Here is a 7704-nt window from a genome sequence, read left to right on the forward strand (position 1 = left end):
GTGTGCTCAGAGGGATGCCCATGTGAAAAGATAACACAAGGGTGGCCATTGGCAAGCCCAAGGAAAGAGGGCTCATCTCTGGCATCATGATCTTAAAGTACCTAAAACAGTGAAAAAAATACATTTCTGTTGGTTAATTCACCGTCTGCAGCACTTTGTTATGACAACCATAGCAAGAGAATACAGGTTTTGGTGCTTAGAAGCACAATGCTGTTGTAACGAATACCTAACAATGTGAAACTGGCTTTGGCACTGGGTAACACTAGTTGAGGTGTATGCTAGGAAAAGTACAAAAGAGATCGTTGGCAGGAAAACAGATCTTAAAGTTGATTCTGATGTATTATCAGACATAAATAGAGAACATGCTATTGGAAACTGGAATAAAGGCAATCCTTACTATAAAGTAGCAGAACTTGGACAAATTGTATTTGAGCATTTTGTGGAAAGTAGGAATCGTAAGTGATATACTTGTATGTTTATTTCTAAGCAAAATGCTGAAGGTCTATCCTGGTTTCTCCTTACTGTATCTAAGAATTATGAAATGAGAGAGATAATTGAGAGAAATGTTAAGCGAAACCGAACCATAACATGAAGTTTTGGAAACTTTCAGTCTATTCATATTGCAAGAAATGAAAATATATGTTCTGGAAAGAAGAACAAGAGCATGGCTGGGAAAAAAAAATTTGTTGAAGAGATTATAGGTGTGACTCATGCATCTAATCAGGCATCTTGGCAGAAGATAATAATAAAGATGGACTTATACCAACAGAAACCCTGCCAGCCTGAATTTCAGGGGACAGAGATGCTACAAAATGTAGGACAACTGTCAACCTCTTGTGATTCTACAATAGGAGCCAGTAGAGTGATCCACCTGCAAAAACGCTACACTTAAAAAACAACAAGAAGAAGAATTACCCAAGATTTGAGAATATCTCCTTTAAATTTATAGAGGGTGGGATTGCCTGCCCTCTGAAAGCTTTAACTATCCAGAATTGTGGGAAGATACATTTCTGTTGTTTAAGCCACCAAGTCTATTTTGCTATGGTGATCCTAAAAAGATTAATAGCAATAATTTCAACTGTGTTCTAAGAAAAAAAAAAAAAAAAAGGTCCAAGTCCTAACCTTTCTTACCTGCAAATGTGACCTTCTATGGAAATAGGGTCTTTGCAGATGTAATTAAAGCAAGGATCAAGATGAGACCATCCTTAGTCAGAGTGAGTCCTAAGTCAAATGAGAGTGTCTTAATAAAAAAAAAAAGAAGGAGAGGACACAGTATGATAGTTAATTGAATATGTTGGCATAACTGAGTCATGGGATGCCCCAGTAATGGTTAGACATTATTCTGAGTATGTCTTGAGGGTGTTTCTGATGAGATTAATATTTGCATGGATAGAATGAGTAAAACAGATTGATTTCCTCTATGTGGATGACCTTCATCCAATCCACTGAAGGACTGAAGAGAACAAAACAGAATTCACTCACTTTCCCTAACTGTCTTTGAACTAGGATATCAATCTTTCCCTGTCTTTGGACTCTGAGTCAGACTGGAACTTACACCATCCACTCCCCTGAGTCTCAAATCTTCAGTTTGGATGGAAACTATATCAGTGGCTCTTCTTGGTCTCTAGCTCACCTACTGTAGTTAAGATTTCTCATCTTAGCTAATTCCAGATAGATAGATATAGATAGTTATAATAGATACATAAAGATAGATAGACACATAGATAGATAGATATAACTCCTCTTGGATTTGTTTCTCTGGAAAATCAAGACTAATAAGCACAAAAACACATAATGTTTATGTAAAGACTGAGGTGGCAGCAGCAGAGTTTGGAAGTATGAGGCCAGGAGCCAAGGAATGTTGGAACAACCACAGTCTGGAACATTAAGGAAGCATTATCACCTAGCACCTTTGGAGGGAGTGTGGCTCTGCTGATACATTGATTTCATACTTCTGGTCTCCAAAATAGCAAGAGAAAAAATAACTCTTGCTTTAAGCCATTCAGTTTCTTGTAATTTGTTATGGCAACCACAGAAAACTAACAGTTTGTCTGAAGTTACACAACTATCCGTGAACATTTCTAGTTTACAGCCTTAGTCTTCTGGACACCCCAAACCTTGCTCTTATCATTACATTATGGTACTTCTCCAGGTTTAGCTTTTGCAACACAAATTTGTGTGGTGATCCTGTAGCTTTCTTTGAGAGAAAGAGAGTGTACAAAATATTTTACCCTCCTCATCATGTTTACATATTCATTGATTTTTATTATGTATTGATTTATCTTTTATTGAATTATAGTTGATTTACAATGCTAGTTTCAGGTATACTACATAGTGATTCAATATATCTATAGATTATACTCCATTTAGAGTTACTATAAATATTATTTATATTCCATGTGCTGTACATTGCATCCTCAAATCTTATTTATTTAATGTCTAGTTTGTTGACTTATGTGTGCTGAGAAGTGTGAGTTCCATAAACAAGAGAGGCATGGCCAATGCTCATGGAGTTGCCAATTTAGTAATGAGAACAGATCATAGATAAATGTTTTGATAAACATGTAATCACCAACAAAGATATATACCATAGAGTAAGGGAATAAGGCAGGAAGAACAGTAGAATGTGTGAGCCTATGGATGACAAATTTAGACCTACAAGGGAATTTTTCCTGTATTGTCAAGGATTTAGATTCATGCTTCAGTTCAGAATTAGCCTTTGAATAGAAGTCAGCTTGACCTAATAGTATAAACTGAGATTGGTTTGTGTAGAGGGAGTGCTGGAGGCACAGGTTAGGAGCCATTTATTTTTTATTTTATTGCAGACTAGAAAAAGGCAAGTCAAGTAGCCCACCCTTAAAATATCTAGGCATTTCCAGCTGTGAGTTATTTAAATGTGCATGAGGGCAGCTTAACGACATTTCCGCAGACAGTGTTTCAGGGTGAGAATTTGATATAAGGGAAACCAGAAACAGACATTGTCAGAGGCCCCAAGATGCCCTTGGGCTATCCCTGAGGTAGGCAAGGTCTCTCACAGCTTTCAGATCTACCTTCCTCTTGGCTGCCAGAGTGATCTTCCTAAAGCCGAAATGTCACCAGATTTCATTAAAATTCCTTAAATTAAAATTTCATTAAATTTCATTAAATTTTGATTAAAATTTCTTTGTCCACCCACTGCCTTCCTTTGCCTGACTCAGAAGGAATTTGTGAGCCCATTTTCCTGTTTTCTCTGATTCCATCTCCTGCGGCCTCCCATATCATCATCTTCTCTACAGCAAAGCCAAGGTGTGTATATCATTCCTTCTAATTCTCTCCCCATATACACACATCAATCGGTTTCAAGTTTCCTTGTTTTCCTCGCATCCTCTCCACTATTTCTGGCTCCCGTGTCATTCCCAATATTTACTTCCATCATACCCACTTTCATTATAATTATTTTCTCTGCTCAGACACAAGATACTCAAGATTTGACTTCATATCTTATCAACTGCTTTTGATAGAAGTAGGGGGAGCAGAAGTGTGTGACTGCTGAAATTTGGGCTTAAGATGCTAAGATTCGGACTAAAGATGCTGAAATTTGAATTAAAATGCATCAAGCCAAGAGCCCCAGCTAACTGCCAGATACTTTTGAGGCCACCCTGAAGCAGTCACTGGAATTCAAGCTCCTGCGTGAGTGCTGCCACAAGAGTGACCCCGGGAATGTCATCAGGGGAACTGATCTTCTGAACCCAGCCTGAACTGCTGAGCCACAAAACTCTGAGAAGGAGCAAAATCATTGTTACTTTAAGCCACTACATTTGGGGCAGTTTATTATGTAGCAGTAATTAAGTGACACAGGACTCTAGGTATTTCAAGCAAAATGAATTCATTAAAGGACTAGGAAGTTTGTAGGAATCTCCAGGAGGGGCAGAAAAACTGTTGGTATGTACCCAACAGGAAAATGAAGCCAGGGAGAAAGCCCATCATCTTGGAGGACCGAGGTGGCACAAACTGTCATCATCACCTATTATTTGCCACTGACCACATTTGGAATATCTATTTCTGCTTTATTGAATATGCCAAAGCCTGTACACAAACTGTGGAAAATTCAGAAAGAGATGGAATGCAAGACCACCTGATCTGCCTCTTGAGAAACCTGTATGCAGGTCAGGAAGCAACAGTTAGAACTGGACATGGAACAACAGACTGGTTCCAAATAGGAAAGGAAGTACATCAAGGCTGTATATTGTCACCCTGCTTCTTTAACTTCTATGCAGAGTACATCATGAGAACTGCTGAGCTGGAGGAAGCACAAGCTGGAATCAAGGTTGCTGGGAGAAATATTAATAACCTCAGATATGCAGATGACATGACCCTTATGCAGAAAGTGAAGAAGAATTAAAGAGCCTCTTGATGAAAGTAAAAGAGGGAAGTGAAAAAGTTGGCTTAAAGCCCAACTTCAGAAAACTTTAAGATCATGGCATCCAGTCCCATCACTTCATGGCAAATAGATGGGGAAACAGTGGAAACGGTGGCTGACTATTTTTGGGACTCCAAAATCACCACAGATGGTGATTGCAGCCATGAAATTAGAAGACACTTACTCCTTGGAAGGAAAATTATGACCAACCTAGACAGCATATTAAAAAGCAGAGACATTACTTTGTCAACAGAGGTCAGTCTAGTCAAGGCTATGGATTTTCCTCATGTATGGATGTGAGAATTGGACTATGAAGAAAGCTAAGCCCTGAAAATTTGATGCTTTTGAACTGTGATGTTGAAGAATACTCTTGAGAGTACCTTGGACTGCAAGAGGATCCAACCAGTCCGTCCTAAAGGAGATTAGTCCTGGGTGGTCATTGGAGGAACTGATGTTGAAGCTGAAACTCCAATACTTTGGCCACCTGGTGCAAAGAGCTGACTCATTTGAAAAGACCCTGATGCTGGAAAAGATTGAGGGCAGGAGGAGAAGGGGATGACAGAGGATGAGATGGTTGGATGGCATCACTGACTCAATGGACATGGGTTTGTGTGGATCCTGGGAGTTGGTGATTGACAGGGAGGCCTGGCATGCTGCGGTTTATTGGGTTGCAGAGTCAGACATGACTGAGTGACTGAACTAAACATTTGGAAGAGGTGGCACTAGTGGTCAAGAACTCGTCTGCTAATGCAGGAGGCATAGACATGCGAGTTCCATCTCTGGGTCGCGAAGATCCCCTGTTGGAGGGCATGGCAACCCACTCCAGTGTTCTTGCCTGGAAAATCCCGTAGACAAAGGAGCCTGGTGGGCTACAGTCTATAGAATCACAAAGAGCTGGACACAATTCAAGGTACTTAGCATGCCCTCCCATGAAGAGCTATAGTTACAACTGCCCCTCCAACACTGTGCCCAAAAGGACAGTTTTCCCACTAGTGGAAACTGATTCATGGTGCTCTCTTTCTCTTCATTCCCTTGCATGAGTCATCTGATTAGCTAAATCTACTTCACAGTCTGGCATCCTCACAGCAAAGGGATCATGAAAACCCAGTAGTTTTTAGTGTTATTATTATTTTTGTTTTCATTGGCAGTAGTTTCTACTTATTGTAAAACACATCCAAATATCAAGAGGAATTTGTGAAGATTCAGTCAGCCAGAACAAAATATTTTTTTTTTAAAGGTGGTTATTTATCATATCCATCTTCATGCTTACTTCATATGTGGGCTTCAGACTAACTGCACTAGGTTAGAAGACTTCAGAATTTTGTATGCTGTACATTTATTACTGTACTTTTGTGTGGGATTCCCATTCCTGGATCTGCGGGCCATGTTTGTTGTGTTACTGCCTTCCTGATCTCTGGCAAACTCTGAAAGCCAAAGATACAATAGTTCAACCTGTCACATTAGGACCAAAATCTCAATTTACCTTGCATCAACATGATAACTAATAAAATGTCAACATCTGTACATTTATCTGGGATCATACCAGCAGTGTGTTATTTTACTTCTAAGTGGAGTGACATCCTGAGTGTTCATTGGAAGGACTGATGTTGAAGCTGAAACTCTAATACTTTGGCCACCTGATGCAAAGAGCCGACTCATTTGAAAAGACCCTGATGCTGGGAAAGATTGAAGGCAGGAGGAGAATGGGACAACAGAGGATGAGATGGTTGGATGGCATCACCAACTCAAGGGGCATAAGTTTGGGTAAACTCTGGGAGTTGGTGATGGACAGGGAGGCCTGGTGTGCTGCGGTTCATGGGGTCACAAAGAGTCGGACACGACTGAGTGACTGAACTGAACTGAGCTGAACTGAACTGAACTGAAAGTCACTCAGTCATGTCCGGCTCTTTGTGACCCCATGGACTATACCATCATTGAAAGTCTCCAGGCCCCAGTACTGGAGTAGGTAGCCGTTCCCTTCCCCAGGGGATATTCCCAACCCAGGGTTGAACCCAGGTCCCCTGCATTGCAGGTGGATTTTTTACCAAATGAGCCATAAGGGAAGTTTACTTGGAAGGGTAGTATTTCACAATGATGACTCTCAGACTCTCTAAAACAAGCATCCTGAGGTTTGAATACCAGCTCTTCTCACAGTGTTGTATGACCTGGGGTACATTATTTAATCTCTCTGGGCTTTTCATTTGTGAATATAGGCTAGCATTAACATCTAATAACATGTTTAATTATATTATCTACATACATAATTACAGTTTACATTACAAATTATGTCATAAATTTACATAGAAAATTACATAAATACATACATTATTTATAAACACAAACACGTATCTGAAATAGCATCATATATGCCTTGTAAATGCTATGAAAATATTAACCATAAGTTATCCTCATTATTCTCAGTTATTCTCATCAGCCATGATTTTTTAAATTCCTTAGTTTTGAAAATGAGAAAATTAGTAGAGAATACTGATGCATCTATGACTCTGTAGACAAATTATTTACGTTGAATCAGTAGGTCTCGCTAGTATGAGCTTTGTGACCAGTTCCCCTCCACATAAACCATACTTTGCTTATAAGAAATCTAATGAGACAAGTAAGTCATGAACTATCATTATTCGTCTAGATCATGATAATCACTCAGTATATTAGCATTAGTACTTATAATTATATTTATATGCATATAGTCTTATTTCTGCTTTATTGACTATGCCAAAGCCTTTGACTGTGTGGATCAGAATAAACTGGAAAATTCTGAAAGAGATAAAAATACCAGACCACCTGATCCGCCTCTTGAGAAACCTATATGCGGGTCAGTAAGCAACAGTTAGAACTGGACATGGAACAACAGACTGGTTCCAAATAGGAAAAGGAGTACGTCAAGGCTGTATATTGTCACCTTGTTTATTTAACTTCTATGCAGAGTACATCATGAGAAACGCTGGGCTGGAAGGAAGAAACACAAGCTGGAATCAAGGTTGCCGAGAGAAATATCAATAACCTCAGATATGCAGATGACACCACCCTTATGGCAGAAAGTGAAGAGGAACTAAAAAGCCTCTTAATGAAAATGCAAGAGGAGAGTGAAAAAGTTGGCTTAAAGCTCAACATTCAGAAAACGAAGATCATGGCATCTGGTCCCATCACTTCATGGCAAATAGATGGGGAAACAGTGGAAACAGTGGCTGACTTTATTTTTGGGGGCTCCAAAATCACTGCAGATGGTGACTGCAGCCATGAAATTAAAAGACACTTACTCCTTGGAAGAAAAGTTATGACCGACTTAG

This window comes from Budorcas taxicolor, chromosome 6 (genome assembly GCF_023091745.1).
Source record: "Budorcas taxicolor isolate Tak-1 chromosome 6, Takin1.1, whole genome shotgun sequence".
In the NCBI taxonomy this organism is placed as follows: Eukaryota; Metazoa; Chordata; class Mammalia; order Artiodactyla; family Bovidae; genus Budorcas; species Budorcas taxicolor.